General features: G+C 43.9%; 1 protein-coding gene and 1 pseudogene across 8 annotated transcripts in view; one reads left to right on the top strand and one right to left on the bottom strand.

Annotated features, from left to right (window-relative positions):
- LOC101445888 (methionine synthase reductase-like) overlaps window positions 1-18180 on the top strand; it is a 215384-nt gene that overhangs the window by 68527 nt on the left and 128677 nt on the right. For 4 of the 8 annotated variants that reach the window (XR_009185329.2, XR_009185331.2, XR_009185327.2 and 1 more), the window contains one exon: window positions 10847-12276. The exons of the other annotated variants lie outside the window; for them this stretch is intronic. The gene's annotated coding sequence lies outside the window, so the exon portion shown is untranslated. Of the gene's footprint in view, window positions 1-10846; window positions 12277-18180 lie in introns of those variants that run through there. 8 annotated transcript variants of the gene reach the window in all.
- LOC139438742 (FAST kinase domain-containing protein 3, mitochondrial-like) lies at window positions 4828-18169 on the bottom strand (annotated as a pseudogene).

Below are 18180 nucleotides of genomic sequence, written 5' to 3' on the forward strand. Positions count from 1 at the left end.
GCGTTTGACAATCGGTTGTCTAGTATTATTTAAGTTTGCTAAAAGCTGCTGGGAGCAATATACCAGAAATGGGTTTGCTTTTGCCCTGAGGACTGATGAGGTTAAAAGCTTATGGTTCTGAGGCCATGAAGGTGTGCAGTCAAGGCATCATCAGGAGACCCTTTCTCCCTGAGCTCAGCTGTGGGCAGTCAGGCACATGGTGTCTCTGCTTGCCACTCCCCTCCCCTCCAGCCTCATAGCTTCAGCTTCTGTCTGCACCAGCTTCCTCTGTGATTCTGTGTTCCTTTCATTTAGGCTTCAGGCTCCTGGGGATGTCACCCTCAGTTTCTGGTTTCCTCTCTATCTCTAAAGCTTTCTTTGGTATCGGTGGCTTTTTATAACGGACAATAGTAAGAGGTTTCAGACCCAACCTGAGGCACATAAGCTAATCAAAGGCCCTTGTAGCAGTTTGATACGGTTTATGAATTCCAAAAATAGAGTTTGCATTATGTTTATAACCTGATCTGTTCTTCTGGGTTAGGGATACCGTTAGATTGTATTGACTTCAGAGGTTTCAGTTTTACTTGTTTAAATTATGACTAGGGCTTTGATTGGGCCACATCACATAGAAAACAAGAAAGCAGAGGAGACAGTTGGAGTTTTTGAACCTGGAGCCCAGGAAAGAAATCCATAGAGAAGCAGATGCATGATGAAAATAATCAGGACTCATTAGACATGGTAGAGTCCCTGGGAAGACAGATGAGCCTCTTTCCTGTTTATCTAGAGCTGTCCTTGTGGACAGCCCACAGCCAAGCCTAGAGAGAAACCCTCCCTGGGAGACATACAAGACTTATCCCAGTCTACAGCTGATATTGGAAGAAGCTGGGGCCACAGAGCCTTAAGGGGAAGAGGAAGACTGAACACTTGCAGATGTTGACAGTCATCTTGCTCCAACAAGTAGCAATAGATTTCTGTGAGGGAAGTAACTATGCTTTATGGCCTTTGTGACTAGAAGCTCCTATCCTAAATATATACCCTTATAAAAGCTAACAGATTTCTGGTATTTTGCATTAGCATCCCTTTGGCTGAGTAATACAGCCCTTTCATGAAGAAATTCCATCCAAACATCTCACCTACAAGAAGTTTACATGCATAAGAATGATTAGTCCTAAGGACATGACTCTTTGAGTTCCACAAAATCTCAAACTGCCACACACCACCCTCTGGACCTCAGAAATACACATGCAAAATACATTCATTCCACCACAATATTTCAAAAGCCTTAACTCATTTTAGTAAGTTTTAAGTACAAAATCTCACTAAAATCAATTATAGGTGCTCCTCCCCTGCCACAGTTGACCCTCTCTGTAGTCCAAAACTTCGTCAAAAAGGAAGCCCATTGGGAAACGGACTTTGGCCCAGTGGTTAGGGCGTCCGTCTACCATATGGGAGGTCCGCGGTTCAAACCCCGGGCCTCCTCGACCCGTGTGGAGCTGGCCATGCGCAGTGCTGATGCGCGCAAGGAGTGCCGTGCCACGCAAGGGTGTCCCCCGCGTGGGGGAGCCCCCACGTGCAAGGAGTGCGCCCGTGAGGAAAGCCGCCCAGTGTGAAAAGAAAGAGCAGCCTGCCCAGGAATGGCGCCGCCCACACTTCCTGTGCCGCTGACGACAACAGAAGCGGACAAAGAAACAAAAGCAGACAAAGAAACAAGACGCAACAAATAGACACCGAGAACAGACAACCAGGGGAGGGGGGGGAAATTAAATAAATAAATAAATCTTTAAAAAAAAAAAAAAAAAAAAGGAAGCCCAATATATTGTAAGGTTCCATTAGTAGAAAAATGCAATGTAGTGATGGGTTTAAAGGTTAGATATAGAATACACAGAAATTTAGAAAAATTAAATTAAGGAAAAATAAATTGGGATATCACAGAAATGAAAAAATGAAAAAGCTTTGTTTCTGACATTTTGCCTTTCATCACTGCTACAGGTGTCGCCCTGTATGTACAGTGGCAAGGCAGTTTCTTCCATTTCTTCTTTAGTGTCTATCTCCTTTCTTTCTTTCTTTCTTTTTCTTTTTTTCCTGATTATTAAGTTTCTCTTGACATAAGTTTTAGGTCACAGTAATTCACATATCCAATATATGGTTGTCACACATATCCAACATCAAGGGTGGCCACTGTGGCTGCTGATGGTCAGGAGAGGGAAGAAGAGATATGGTGTGGGGGCATTTTCAGAATTTGGAGTTGTCCTAGGTGGTGCTGCAGGGATGGATGCTGGACACTGTGTGTCCTGTCATGGCCCACTGGGTGTACTGGGGGACAGTGTGGACTACAATGTGGACCATTGTCCACGTGCTGCAGTGCTTCTCCAGAATGCATTCACCAGGTATAGTGAATATGCCACAATGGTGGAAGACTTTGCTCATGTGGGAGAGGTGGCATGGGTGGGGTAGGGGGTATATGGGGACCTCATATTGTTTCAATGTAACATTAAAAATAAAATAAAGCAGAAAAAATAAAATAAAATCAATTATAGACGTATCATCTATCCTGGGGCAAAAATTGCCCTGTGTTTTGGAACTGTGAAACTTAAAAACTAAGTTAACTGCCTCCATTATACAAAAGAGGGACTTTTATAAAATAACAATTCCCCTTTCCATAGGGAGAAATGGAAAGGAAAAAGGGTCACAGGTCCCAAAGAGTTCCAAAAAGCTGCAGGTCCAAGGAATTGGGTTGAGGACTGGGGGAAACTATTGAATATGGGACAATGTTAAGTATATGGTTGAAGCTATAATGTTGAGAAAACTCTTTAGAAAATATAATAAGGAAGGATTATGTGTTTGAGGTGCTTAAGGCTGGGGCATCTGGTACAGGGGCAAGGTTCAAGGAAGTGTGTGAGTGCCCATGTTGTCATAGTGTGTTCCATCATAGGGTGGAAACCCATACAATGACTGTGAAGTAGTTCCGAGAGGGCATTGTGTCTCTCGAGAGAATCGGTGGCTCCCAATTAGTTCAGGCAGTCTAGTATGTCAAGCCCTCAGCATAGTTACAGTATCTGTAAATCTGGTCCCTCAAGTAGTGAAGATTGTTTTTCACTGGGGGCCCTGCGGGGAATGGGAGAGAGGTATAGAATAGACGTCAGCAGGGCAACTGGGGGGCAATGGAAGTGCTCCACCAGATCATGCAATGGTGGATATAGGGCATGTTGACTTACATCAGAAGTGTATAAAAGTCTATAAGCTAAAATGTAAACCATAAAATAGAACACAAGGAAGCTAAAAATTTAGAAATTTGTACAGCCTAAAATAGAAACCATGATGTAAGCCAAAATGGATGCATGGTTGATAGCTAAGTTTCAAAATCTGTACATCAGCTACAGCAAATATAACATGACAAGTAAGAAGATCATGGCTGGGAAAGGGGAAAGGGTTTGATGTTGGATATAGGGGAGTCCTCTATACTGTGAATTACTGTGATCTAAAACTTTTTGAAGACAAAATTTAAAAATTAGAAAAAAAAAGATGTAGGCAGTGAGGAAAAAATGAAAGAAAGTGCCTTGCCAATGTACATACAGACAACACCTGTTACAGTGCTGAAAGGCAAAATGTTTGAAATACTTTTATAATAGTTTTCATTTTATTAATGCACCAATTTATTTTTACTTTATTTTAGTATTTCTAAATTATTATGTATTCTATTTCTAAACTTAAAACCCATCAGTCTATTTCAATTTCCTATTAATTGAATTTGGCAATATATTAGGCTTCAGTGTTGAAGAAGTTTTGGAGCACAGAGAGGTAACAATTATGGCAAGGGAGCAACACTGCTTTGGGGCGTTACTGAAGGGAGCACATGAGTTGGGGGGGGGAGTTCTCCAGGGCATGTATATAGGGGACATAAAAATGTTCTGATCTATGTTGGATATTTTTATAGTAATTAGAGTTATAAATGTCAACTGAGGGAGTGCTAGTTGCTACTCCGTGGAACTCTGTCACATTCCCCAATGGAACATCAATAATCCCCCAAGTGTAATGGCAAAGGCCAGAAAGGAAGGATGGTTCAATAATGAGCCCTTGATGCTGATGACTATGGTTATGAGCCTGTGGGCCTGAAATAGAAACTAGGCCTGTTACCTCCTGAGAGCCTCCATGTTGCTTACATGTGGCTACTCTCTAGCTAAACTCATCATGTAATTGCATTACATTCCCCCCCAGCATGGGACATGACTCCCAGGGGTGAGCCTCCCTGGTGCTGAGGGATTACTACCAATCACTAACTGGTGATGTACCTAAAAAGACACCTTGAATAAAAGGGCCAACTCAGACCGGCAGTATATCTCAGCCTACATATTGTATCAAGTGTTAAGAACCACTTTTTGGCCTTAAATAAAAGGGGGAAATGGCAAAGACAAATAAGTTTATATGACTGAGTCTTCCAAAAAGAGTCAGGAGGTCATCAGAGGGGTCAGGCTTACGCTCACCTCAGCAGGACCCCAGAGAGAGACAAAGTAGATACAACCCTAGGTGCCAGTTCTCCTGAAGGCAATGGAGAACCACAGAGTATACAGTCATGGCAGATGGATTTGGAGTTCTGTGCCATATCAGAGGGCCCTACTTTGGAATTTGTGCTCCTGAGTGTAATGGAGCTGGACTCTGATGTGACCTTTCTACACATGCCTCTTCTGTCACAATACTGAACCTGTGCTTGGTGCGAAGGATGGGGCATACTCAGGGGACTTATCTCTGGACTGCCCATGTGCGAGCTGGTCCCTGAGCCTCAGCAGAGTTGTGAATCCTACGCTTTGGTTCATTGGACTTACCTAAGTCTGCTAACAGGGAGGTGAAGATGGTCAGCCATCACATTAGGGAATCAAGAGTGCCAACAACTGCAAGCAGAGGAATTTCATCCATCATCCAAGTGGAATGTAAGCCTCCTCTTGATCTAGAGGTGGAGTGGACATCATCATCCCATGGTCTAGAGAATGGAGAAATAAAATATGGATTAGAGTGGAATTACTGATATTCTACTATAAACTATTATGACTAGTAATAGAAAAAATTGTAGCATTGGGGTGGAGGAAGTGGCCACAGTAGTTGCTGAAGGCAGGGAGAGGGAAGAAGGGATGTGCTGTGGAGGCATTTTGGGGACTTGGACTTGTCCTAAATGATATTGCAGGGTGAGATGCTGGACTTTATATATCCTGCCATAACCCACTGGATGTACTGGGGGAGTATGAACTGTAGGGTAAACTATTATCTGTGTGGTGCGTCAGTGCTCCAAAATATGTTCACTGAGTTTGATGAGTGTGCCACAATGATGGAGGAGGTTATGAGTGTTGTTGGAGTGGGGTGGGAGGGTTGGATGTGTATGGGAAACTCTTATATTTTTAATGTAAGAGTTTTTCTGTAATGTATATACCTTCAAAAACATACAACTTACAAAAACGATGGGGTGGGGGTGGGGGTGGGGGTGGGGAATGGGATATATGGGAACCTCACATGTTTTTAAATGTTTTTTTTCATGTAGTATTCTTTGTGATCTATTAACAGATAATGTGTTGGTTCCACATTGTATTAGTCAGCCAAAGTGGAACTGAGGCAAAATACCAGAAATTTCTTGGCTTTTATAAAGGGTATTTAGTTGGGGTAGGAGCTTATATTCACAAGGCCATAAATGATAAGTTACTTCCCTCACCAGTGTCTGTTGCCATGTTTTGGAGCAAGATTACTCCTGACATCTGCAAGGGTTCACCTTCGTCTTCTCCTTAAGGCTCCGTGGTCCCAGCTTCTACTCTCAGCTGTAGGCTGTCTTTCTCCCAAGGCTGGTTTCTCTCTTGGTGCAGCTGCTCTGCTCTCCATAAGGCCAGCTATAAACTATCAAGCAAATGGTTCTTCTCTCTTCCCAGGGTCTCTGCCTGTCCGATGGTGCCTGTTCTCTTTCCTCACGTATCTGTTTCTCTGTGTATTTACTTCCCAGGCTCCAGGCTCCCAAATTCCAAGTGTCTCCTCTGCCTCATTGTTTCCTCTGTGATGTGGCCCAATCAAAGCCCTAGTCATAATATAATCAAGCAAAAGTGACACCTCTGAATTCAATACAATCTAAGGGTATCTATCACTAGCCCAGAGGAACAGAGCAGTTCACAAACATCATCATTATTTCCTTTTGGAGTTCATCAATAACATCAAAGTGCCACACACATGCAGGAATCAAGGTGAAGCAGGCTAGTTCAGGGAATGGAAAAATGAACCTGGGGCCTGGCAGAAAACCACAGCTGTGAGACACATGCCCTGGGACCCCTCCCTGTGGGAAGGACCTTGTGAGAATTCCCCGTTGGGAACGGGGTTTTGTCTGGGATCAAAGGAAAGTCCCGAATATTCTTAAGGTGTCCATCACGGGAATTGAAGAGTGGGATAAGTAATCAAAACAACAGACAGCTGGGACTCCTCCCCTGACAAAGGGTGAGGTAATTAATGGTTTAAAAAGCCAGCACAGAGGCTAAATCAGCCCTTTTTCCCTCTTTTTGTCCTTTCTCACTCTGCATGGACCAGCATGCAAGTCCACCTGGGGACTTGTCATCTGCAATGGGGACTTGTAATCTGTAAATCAGCCCATTTGACCCTTTTTAGCCCCTTTTCCCTCTCTCAGCCTGGATCAGCCCACAAGTACACCTGGGGCCCATACTCTGTTCTGTTCTTTCTCTTCTCTCTTTTTCTTAGTAAACTACCAGCCTTACTAAACTGGCATGTTCTTAAATTCTCTTTTGTAACATAGCCAAGAACCTAGAGAAAATCTGGCAACAAGGGGTCCAGACTGTCACCTAGTGAGACTTTCTCCCCACAGATCCTTCCTGGATAACTGTCCTTCCATCCTGACTTACAGGCAGTGACTGACTGCTTTCCTGGTCAGCGAACCCCTCACATGGTGCCCTGTTCTCTGGGGACTCATTTTCCAGAAGCTCAGATTTTAAAACTATGTATTTCTAGTTACTTTGTCCCCAAGAGTTTAGTTCTTCCCTTTTCCGTTTCTTCCACAGTTTACTATGAATAGCAAGGAGAAGTCCGGCCACATTTCCACAATTTGGTTTTGAAATTTCCTCAGCTAAATATCTAAGTTCATCACTTTCAAATTCTGTCTTCCATCTAATACTTGGAGTCAATTGTGCCAAGTTCTCTGGCACTTTATAGCTGGGGTTATTAAGGGGTTTGTAAGCCTGAATTGAAAAAAAAAAAATTATTCTTGTGTGGATATTTTGGTGTGGGCGTGATATATTTATGAAATAATACACAATGTAGTGTGGACTTAGTGAAGGCCCATGGCTGATACCTGACTGGTAAAGGGGTCTGTGGAACAAAGGTTAAGAAATCCTGCTTCAAAGCAAAAAAACACCTTCTGTCCAGCTTGCAATGATGTATTCCTTTTTTCGAAGGTCTCCTCAGAAGTATCTTTTGCCTTCTGGTTTCTACTAACAATCTCTCCAAAGCAATAGAGGCTTTTCCTTTTTTTTTTTTTTTTTTTTAATGTATCTCCCCTTCCCACCTCCCCTCCAGTTCTCTGCTTTCTGTGTCCATTCGCTCTGTGTTCTTCTCTGTCTACTTGTATTCTTGTCAGCGGGACTGGGAATCTATGTCTCTTTTTGTTACCTCATCTTGCTATGTCAGCTCTCAATGTGTGCAGCACCACTCCTGGTCAGGCTGCATTTTTTTCATGATGGGCAGCTCTCCTTAGAGGGTGCACTCCTTGCGCATGGGGCTCCCCTACGCGGCAGACACCCCTTGTGGCAGGGCACTCCTTGTGCACATCAGCACTGCAGGTGGGCTGGCTCACCACATGGGTCAGGAAGCCCTGGGTTTGAGCCTTGGACCTCCCGTGTGGGAGGCAGATACTCTATCCATTCAGCCAAATAATGCTTCTCTTAGGCTTTTCCTTTTCAGATCTCACAAGTCTTCCAAATTCAACTCTTCACACTTTCTTGGTGTTTATATAACAGCATGCACCCCACTCTCCTGGTATCAGTTTCTCTTATAATTTGCTGAAAGCTGCTGGGAGCAAAGTACCAGAAATGGGCTGGCATTTACAATGGGGATTTGTTAGCAGAAGAGCTTAGAGTTCTGAGGTTGTGAATGCATCCAAACCAAGGCATCATCAGGGCACCCTTTCTCCCTGAGCTGCAGCTAGGGGTCATCAGGCCTATGGGGGTGCCCACCTGTCCACCCTTTCTCCTCTGGCCTTGTTACTTTCAACTTCTACCAAAAGTGGTGTCCTCTCAGCATTTGTGCTCTGTTGATTTCAGCTTCTGGCTTCCAGAGTCTTCTTGTTCAGCCTGGGTTCCTTTCTATCTCTGAGGCTTTTTTTTTTTTTTTTTTTTTACTATCTGTGTCTTTTTATTCCACCATTTTAAAGAACCTGGTAATAGGATTAAGACTCATGCAGGATCATGCAATCCAATTAAAGGCCCTTAACTGACATAATTTAACCTCCTATTACAGGTTTGTATGTACATGATGATATTCTGAGGTCCAGAAAATCTTCAAACTGCTGCAACTATGAGTACATTAAATAGCATTAAAGGCTATTTCCAATGATCAAGTGTGTATGGACACTCCATGCATGAAATAGCAATAGAAATATGAAAAATATAACCAATGAACAGTGCTACTTTGCTGAGACAATCTCAGCAATAGGTTGGCTCAAAGGGAAGATGACATAGAACTTAAGACATAAAAGGACAGAAAGAAAGATACAAGAGAGGAAATAAAGATAGGACCAGGGGACTCACAGCTTCTGGAACAGAGAGCCTCGACCCTAGTCTTCACATCGTATTTATTAGAAATTACAAAGCAGCAGCTTTCCATGTTTACTTTTAAAGCTGTTTGTTATTAGAACTGAAACCTTTACAATACTAGGGAACAGGCCATACAAAATCCAAATGCCTCCTCAGGCAAACAACTGTCATGCTGACAAGACAGAGTTCTGTCTAGTTAAGACCCGGTGTTCCTAAGCCCACACTTCTTATCTGCATTATGGAAACATTCTAACTTCAAGTCAGGTTCCCACATTCAAATTCAAGGTATTTTACCACAAACCAATTCATTTGACCTCAGCAGTAAGGTGGGGTCCTGGACCCAGGAGAGAATGGGGGGTGATCATGCATCACAGCATCTCCCCCTGTGCAGCAGTGAGGTGGCCACTGAGCTTAGAGCATGAGCAAATCGGGCTCATCTGTCTTAGGACAGTGTATATTCTACTGAAGATGACAGAGAAGCCCATCTGGGGGCAGTAGGACAGGAGTTCTGGCACCAGAGCCCCCACCTTCCACACCCTTTTCTCCCCCTCTCTGCTCACAGCTGGCCCTAGGGTCACACCGCAGGAAGACAGGGGTATCTCTCACTCTGTCCATAGGCTGCTCTCGATATCTCAACATCCGCAGACTTCTCCCTTGTTGAGGGAGTCCCTGGATTTTGTCCTGCTTCTCATAATCCAGACTGTGCCCCACGGAGATGCTGGATTTGAGTCTCCCACAGTCCCCAGGTCCAAAGAGGCTGGCTCACTGCTGCCACCACTGCCTGGTCCCTCGTGCACTGTCACCAGATGATGCCAGGCATGTTCTACCTAGCAGAGACTGGCACAAGCTCAGGCTGAGCCTGCACAAGGCTCTGTGCAGGCCAGTGGCTCCCTCCAGGGGATTCCATGTATCCAGCCCCAAAAATCCCACCACCATTTGACCCAGCAGCAGGGATCTCCTCATGGTGCAATATCAGGAAATAGAGTCTTGTCCCATTGGCAGGGTGTGAGCGAGGGACTCTTGTCTCTATAGTACCCAAAGTTGATCTGGTGAAATGAGGAAATGTACGCCCGACATAGAGAGCTATGCTCATGCTAGAGTGAATGCAGGGATGTGGATGTGGCTCAGGCAACTGAGCTCCCACCTACCACACGGGAGGGCTGTGGTTCAGTTCCCAGTGCCTCCTAAAGAAGACAGCGAGCTGGTGCACCAGGCAGGTGCAGCAAACCAACACAACAAGATGATGCAATAAGAGACACAAGAAAAACAATGAGAGACACAACAAAGCAGGGCATGGAGGGGGCTCAAGCAATTAGGTGCCTCCCTCCCACATCAGAGGTCCCAGACCAGTTCCCAGTGCCTCCTAAAAGCACAGCACACAACAAGTGCAAACAATGAGGGGGGGGGGCAGAAATAAATAAAACAAATCTTTAAAAAGAATGATACAGAATTTTAAAAAATAATGGTAAACTGAATGCAAACTTCTTTAGCTCTCCTGGCTTTAGGTCATTGATTCCTGTGAGTCCATTTGCAAGAGGTGACTCAGCTTCTTCTTAGGGTAGTTTCTCCCCCATATAGTCAAACCTATTAACATTTATCACTATTTTTTCTTTAAACAGCATTCATGACACTTCATAAATACCATCAGCATTCCCACTTAAAAAAACAACAACTGTACTTTCATTTGCCAGGATTTTCCCCCTAAATTTGAATCTTTACAAGCTTGAAATCATAGCAGAGACCTAAGCTTAGCTCAGCTTCTCTTGGCAGGATGGCGCGGCATCATTCTGTTGTCCCATCCACAACACGTGACTCGTGAGAGCCCACAAGCCTACTTAACCCCGGAGATGACTTGTGTTTGAGGTTATTTCCAGTTTTTCTCTATCACAGCACTGAATTTAAGGACACCGTTGTCCTCAAAATGATTTTCTTCTTGTGCATTATTCCCTCTTCCTGTAATTTCTCCAAACTGGAATTAGCCAGTGAGTGAACAGACTGTTCATCCTGGTAGTCAAGTGGCTTCTCAGAAGGGTTGTGTTAATGTCTAGACTAAACACCTCTTCATTTGTCTATGTGACCTGCAGGTTACTAAGGAAAAGAGCCTCATTCTGCAGACCTTGGGTTACAAGTACATGGGCCGGGGAATAATAAATGTGAAAAGAAAGGGGAAACTGAAGACGTACTTTGTGAACACAGAGATGTCATGGTCGCTTACCCAGAGCAACGTGGCATGCTGAAGACGCCTTCATGCCCAGAGGACCAGATGTTCAGGAAGGTTCCACGCACTTTCTGACTATCTCGTTGGCCCCTTGTTTCCCATGTGTGTGCTCTGTCCTGTCCCATGGAATCTTTTAGACTTGTTCCCATGACCCAGCGCCATACCATTCAGTGTCTGATGTGTGTCAAGATCATTTTGCAACTTGCACTGTGCTTACTCCTAAGCAAAAGGGAAAGGAATGTGATTTCTGGGAGAAAAGAATTCAAGGAAATAACAAAGACGATAGAGGTGAAACAAACAAAAAGGAAGACTTTTCTTTCCTGAAGATTTATCAGCAGTCTTTCTATACTATAGGCTTTAAAAACAATCAGCATCACAATCAGAGTCTACCAGATGAAGCTCTGTGTACACAAGGGGCTCTCCGAGTGGGGTTCCCCCACCCACCTGCCAGCACCCACAGCATCACCTGGGAGTTTGTTAGAAATGCAAATTCTGAGACCCAGACCCAGACCTGCTGAATCAGAAACTCCAGGCATGGGGCAGGCTGTTTTATTGGACAGTTGTCCAGGTGACTCTGATTCAAGGTCAGGCTTGAGACCCTCTGGCTGAGAGGCCAGGCACTAGACCAGCCCCTGTATTTTACAAAAAGGAAACTGAGTTCCAGAGAGGATAAGGGACTTGTCCAAATTTTCAGTTGGTCAGTGACTGAGGCAAGACTGGAATAGAAAATTGCCTATTCCGTGAATTCTATGACAGAGTAAAACCTACCCAAAGCTCTTTGTGCTCCAGGCAACTGAAAACACTTCTGTGAGGTAAACATGCAAATCAGAAGTTTTGGAGTTCATTTCTGTCAGTTAAATGAACAGTGATATCTGTAGGTGAGTAAAATACCCATCCTCAAAGTTCTCCTAAACCCTTAAGTTTTGTAGGAAGTCTTCTTTTCTTAAAAGCACTTTATGGGAAGCAGATGTGGTTCAAGCAGTTGTGCACCTGCCTAACTTGGGAAGTAATGGGTTCGGTTCTCAGTGCCTCCTAAAGAAGATGAAATACTCAGTGAGCTGATGCAAAGGGCTGGTATGGCAAGCTGAGGCAACAAGATGACACAGCAAGACAACACAATGAGGAAACACTACAAGAGATGCAAAAGCAGGGAGTGGATGTGGCTCAAGCAGTTGGACACCTCCCTCCCATACGGGAGGTCCCAGGTTCTGTTCCTGGTGCCTCATAAAAAAAAAAAAAAAAAGAAGACAAGCAGCTTGACACAGAGTGCAGACAGTGAGTACAAACAATGAGAAAGTGAGAAAGAAAAGAGAAGAGAAAAGAAAATCCTTTAAAAACACAAACTTTAAGTCCACACCCTTTAAAATTCCAGTTTTTCAAGGCATCTGTTTAGAAATGACTAAACTTTGTCTTGTATCCTCTATGATATTCTTTGTCCAAACTCAATGTGCAATTCCTAAAGGCAGCACCCACTCCACTTCCCCTTGCTCTAGATATGTCTAACAAGAGAAAGAACATCATTGATGAATGGTGGAAATTTCATAAAGCAAAACAAATTACTTTAATCTAAGAATATATTTGTTGATTGTCAGTTTAATGGGCATATTTATTACCTTTAAGTTGAAAACATCTCATCTACAGAAATATATTTAATTTCCCTTACTGTCTAACAAACGTGAGATGTTCTGAAATCTTGCCCAATTCAATTCCTGCTTCTTAAATGTAAGCACTAAAAGGTTAATGGCCTAATTTAAAGTCAATGAAAATAACTTAGGTTTACAATTAATTGATTGCAGTCACTTTCAGATGAAGGCACCTCCTACAGATGCTTTGTTTTTCCTAGTAATCAAGGCTGACGAAAGAGTAATTTATAAAAATGTAACCCAAACTCTATACTTCCTGTTATGGTCTTACCAATATGATATAAAGGAACCAAAGGCATTCTGAATAAAATTTTGCTAATTGTTTGAAAAAATGAAAGGCACCTATAATACAAAACCTGGTTTCCAATGAAGAAAGAAATATTTAGAAGCCACTAAGCCTAGAAATAAGCAGTAATTCAATGTCAAAAATCCCAGTCACTCCAGGGGATGAGCCTCCCTGGCACCGAGGGATTCCTACTGAGCACCAGCTGATGATGTAACTACCAAAAGACCATGAACAAAGAGATCAACTCAGACTAGCAGAATATCTCAGCCTACATGTCATATCAGGTGTTAAGAACTGCTTTTTGACTTTGGGGAAATGGGAAGGACAAGTGATTTTATATGTCTAAGAGTCTCCAAAAAAGAGTCGGGAGGTCATCAGGGGGTGATGCTTATGCATGCCTCAGCATGGTACCAGAGACAGCCAAGATAGATGGAAACCCAGGTGCTGGTTCTCCTGAGGGCTGCAGCGACCTACAGGTTCTAGGGTCAAGGCAGATGGCTCTGGAGTTCAGGGCCATGTCAATTGGCCCTACTTTGGAGTTTGTGTTCCTGAGTGGGATGGAGTTGGACTCAGATATAACCTTTCTACACATGCCTCTTCTGTTACTTTTACTGGACCTGTAGTTGGTGTTTGGGTTGGTGTATACTCAGGAGACCTGAATCTCTGAACTGTACATGTGATGGCCATGCCCTGGGCCTCAGCAGACTTGCAGCTCCTACCTTCTGGTTTGTTGGACTTACCCTGGCCAGCTGACAGGGAGGTGAAGAGGGTTAACCACCACACCTGGGCACCAAGAATGCCTACAAGCAGGAGAATTGCATCCATCATCCATGTGGAATCTAAACCCCCTCTTGATGTAGAAGGGGACTGGACATACTAATCCCAGGGTCCACAGGATGGAGGAATAGAGTATGAATTAGAGTGGATTTACTGGTGTTCTGCTGGGGAACTACAGGGATTAGTAAGGGAAGAAATTGTAATAGTGATGTGGAGAGGGTGGCCACGGTGGCTGCTGATGGTAGGGAGAGGGAAGAAGAGATATGGTGTGGGGGCATTTTCAGGGCTTGGAGTTGTCCTACGTGGTGCTGCAGGGATGGATGCTGGATGTTGTGTGTCCTGTTGTGTCCCACTGGGTGGACTGGGGGAGAGCGGGGATGACAATGTGGACCCCTGTCCCTGGGCTGCGGCAGTTCTCCAGAACGTATCTGCCAGGTGCAGTGGATGTGCCACAATGATGGAAGAGTTTGTTGATGTGGGAGGGGTGGTGTGGGTGGGGTGGGGGGTATATGTAACATTTAAAAGAAAATAAAGAAGAAAAATAATCCCAGTCACTTAAGGTGGGGAATTTTCTTTTTGTTATTTACTTTTTTAATGTTACATTAAAAAAATAAATGTTACATTAAAAAAAATGAGGTCCCCATATACCCCCCACCCCTCTCACCCCACTCCTCCCCCCATAACAACAATCTCCTCCATCATCATGAGACATTCATTGCAATTGGTGAATACATCTCTGAGCACTGCTGCACCTCATGATCAATGGTCCACACCATAGCCCACACTCTCCCCCAGTCCACCCAGTGGGCCTTGGCAGGACATACAATGTCTGGTTACTGTCCCCACAGCACCACCCAGGACAACTCCAACCCCCAAAAATGCCCCCACATCACATCTCTTCCTGGTGGGGAAAGTTTTCATGTCATGGGGGTGCCTGTAGTGAATGAGGCACCAGCATCCCTTAATCTGAAATAGTCTCACATAAAACCAGCCTGCTGGATGCCCCACATCTTAAAGGTGTCTGCCTGGCCCTGGCCCAGGCCTGTGAGGGAAGCTGCTCATTGTTCATTGTCCCCACCCTAAGGCCAGGCGAGGGCATTGCTGCAGCTTCTAGGTGTCAGCACAAGGGGGTCAGAAGGCCCCAGGCACACCCCTCTCTGTGGAAGGAGTCCCTGGGCCTTTGGGGCCTGGAGCGAACTTCAGGCTGGAGAACTGTGTCCCAAGGTAGAGGCCTTGATGCTGGGGATGTCGTTCTGCCTGTGGAAGTCAGCCCTCACCTGATGGGTGTGGCCATGGTCACAGGTCAGCAGCTCGACAGGCTAGTGGATGCACTTCCCTTAGGGGGAAGACGTCAGCACCCCAACGGGCCGTCCATGCTCCTGTGGGGGATCATGGAGATGCTGCCATCAGCAGGGGTCTGCTGCTGCAGCTGCCTGAATCCCACCAAGGGGTGCCAGGTGGACGCACACTTGCACCCCACCATGGTGCATCAGGTGGGTGCCTGCACACCTGCACTCTGCTTAGTTGTGTCATGTGAGTGCCCGCATACCTGCACCCTGCCGTGGTGCACCAGGTGGGTCCATCCTGGTCCCTCAGAGGCTGCTCTGAAGCCCATGAGCCCCTTTACCATGTGAGCCTCTGGGCCTCTGCTCAGAACCCTCCAGTGTCCCCAGGTCCCTCTGAGGTGACAGCAAAGCTCTTCAAGTGCCTTCAGGCTCTGCGGCCTGGGCCCGCTTCCCTCTGACTGCACCTGCATGTCCTGTGTCCCTCTCCCCTCTCTCCCAGCCACCTCCTGCCCACCTTTCTTCCCACCCTGACCCTCCTTCTTGCCCCAAACACACAGGGCTCCTTCCAGCTCCAGCAGTGTGGGGGTTCCCCTCATGAAATCAGCTAGAGGTCTTAAAAGCCAAAATTAAAAAAGGATTTCAGAAACCAGAAAGAATTTCTGCCCCTACTTCCATTGCTTCCCCAGGGAATATGGAATTACCAGGCCTCAAAATCACCTTTATCAGAGTGTCCAGCTTTCAACCTGCCCTTCAGATTTCGAAGTTCCTAGTGCCATGGTCACATGAGCCAATTCCTAAAAGAATCAATATATAAATAATATAAAATAATATATAAGCATATAACATATAAAGATGTCATATTTATAATATAAACTAATGTAATAACTATAAACACTATACATTGTCAGTAGGAGTGCTCTGGAGAACGCTGACTGATACACTGGGGAACTGTATAATGAAGGCATCAGGCTGATAATAAAGGAGCCCATGGATCAATCTTTAATCAGCACCAATAAAAGGGGACAACCAGAATTTAAGGTATAAAGCAAAGGAAATACACCACCTGTGAAGTATCCTCTGAAAAATTCAACCCAAATCTATGTGAGTCTGTAAATCTAATTTTCAGCTTGATAGGAAAGAGAGAAATAGAGGAGCAAATTAAATAACACCAAATAAAAAATGTGGGGCACTCTACAGAACAACTGATCCAATTTCCCCAATAAAATGGTGATATGAAAACTAGATGAGGGAGGGGTACAGCTATAGAAGAAGAAACTAAACATCTAAACATAACACTTAAAAGTAATGTGTGGCCTTTGGATCCTGATTCAAACAAATCAACAGATAAAAATATACTTTTTGAGATAACATGGGAAGTTTAGACTATGGACTCAGAAAAATTAGGATTTATAGAGTTCAGAGATTCATATTGTTTTAATCAAATGGCTATTGTGTGTGCTAAAACCCTTTAAAACTCTTGAAGTGAATCAAGGAGCACTAAGACTTATACACCTTCAACCCTTGAAACCATGGAGAAATCTCATACAGCAGGAAGTGGTCCTACAGGATGAGACAAAAATGGGGCCAATTTATCAAAGAAAAGGCTTGTTGTCGCACTAGTTCCAAGTTAATGAAAGTTTTCCTTTTAATAAGGTTATGGAGACAGGTCAAAAGAGAAGCAACTTAGTTTTCAGAAGGGGCACAAGAAAACTGTTCACCTTCAGTGAAATAATGCCATACGCTTTGTGTTTTTACCAAGGATAAGTACAGTGGTGTCAGTTGTGTCAGACTCAATCTGTCCAGATATGATTCATCACCTGAAATAAAAAAACATCCCAATAAGTTATGTTTGAATTTTGGTACACGTAATGAAAAAAATCATGAACACAATGCACTAATTCATTCATTCCAGAAGCATGATGGACTTTTAAGCGACACAGGAAAATGAACTTCTTAGAATTATGCCCTCTTGCTTGCTTAACCAGTGACATCTCATTTTGACTTCTACAAGTCCAAGTTCCTAACTTCTGTTATTGGGATTAGTAGAAATCTTTAAGCACAGAGATCCAGCAATGTGACATATCTGAAGTCAAGACTGTCAGTGCCATCCTCTCAAAGGATTAGAATTGCTCTGAACCTACAGCATATTACTCTGCTTCATGATCACCATATCCCCAGAGAACACAGCTCCTCAGCTAGGACAGCAGCATCTGTTTACCCAAAACTGCTTTCCTCCCTCCAGAAGATGCTCTAGCATTCTTTAACCCGGGTTGATAGCCTGCCATTTCAGACATTTTCTTGGGATCATTAGGGAAGAGAAACAAAGGCACAGCATCACTCAATGTAAAAGGTGCGCAGGCCTCAAAGCATCTCAAGTTCCTTTATCCACTCTCAGAAGTAATAACCAACTCACCTTGCAGCTGCTGAAGAAAATAAGGGATAAATAGTTTTGCCATCAAGTTGACTGGGTGGCGTTCAATAAGCAAACATGAATGGAGAAATCTCAGTAGGACTTTGGGTGGAAAAGAAATGAAATGTGTGAAGAGAATATTTTCTAGCTTCTTAAATAAAGCAGAGGCATTGGGTGGTAAATAACTGAGCTTTCCAAATGGTTCAATTAACACAGAAATCTAAGTAAGTGAAAACTTTACCGATTTCCAAGATGTGCTTTGAAAGAATCAGTCTTCTACTGTAGTACTCCATAATTTTGCTGACAATTTCAGAATTCAAAGAACAATAAAGTACAGCTATGTTTTGCTCCAAGGCTTTTGTAAAAAGTCTGTCCATGTGCCCAAAGTAAATGAAACCTCTAAGACTTTACTTAGCTCTTCAGTAGTGAAAATAGAGAAATGCCTAACAGCATATTTACCCAATTTTATAACCAGAGGATGTGTCTGAGTTTGCTAAAGGACCACTAAGGCCCTGAGCATTTGGCCGATCTGTGTAGGACTCAGTTGGGAATCTACTGATACAGCACAGTTGTTCATCCTATTTAAAAACATCTGGGGATGGTCTGCTTTTTCAGGACATGCCTGCAGTAGTCTATAGAAGGCCACCATATCCTTAGCGGTCAATGTTTCTAAATTCTCTTTTTTTTTTTTTTAAAGATTTATTTATTTAATTATCTCCCCTGACCCCCCACCCTGGTTGTCTATTCTCCATGTCTATTTGCTGCGTCTTGTTTCTTTGTCCACTTCTGTTGTTGTCA

The sequence above is a fragment of the Dasypus novemcinctus genome, chromosome 3 (assembly GCF_030445035.2).
Source record: "Dasypus novemcinctus isolate mDasNov1 chromosome 3, mDasNov1.1.hap2, whole genome shotgun sequence".
Lineage (NCBI taxonomy): Eukaryota > Metazoa > Chordata > Mammalia > Cingulata > Dasypodidae > Dasypus > Dasypus novemcinctus.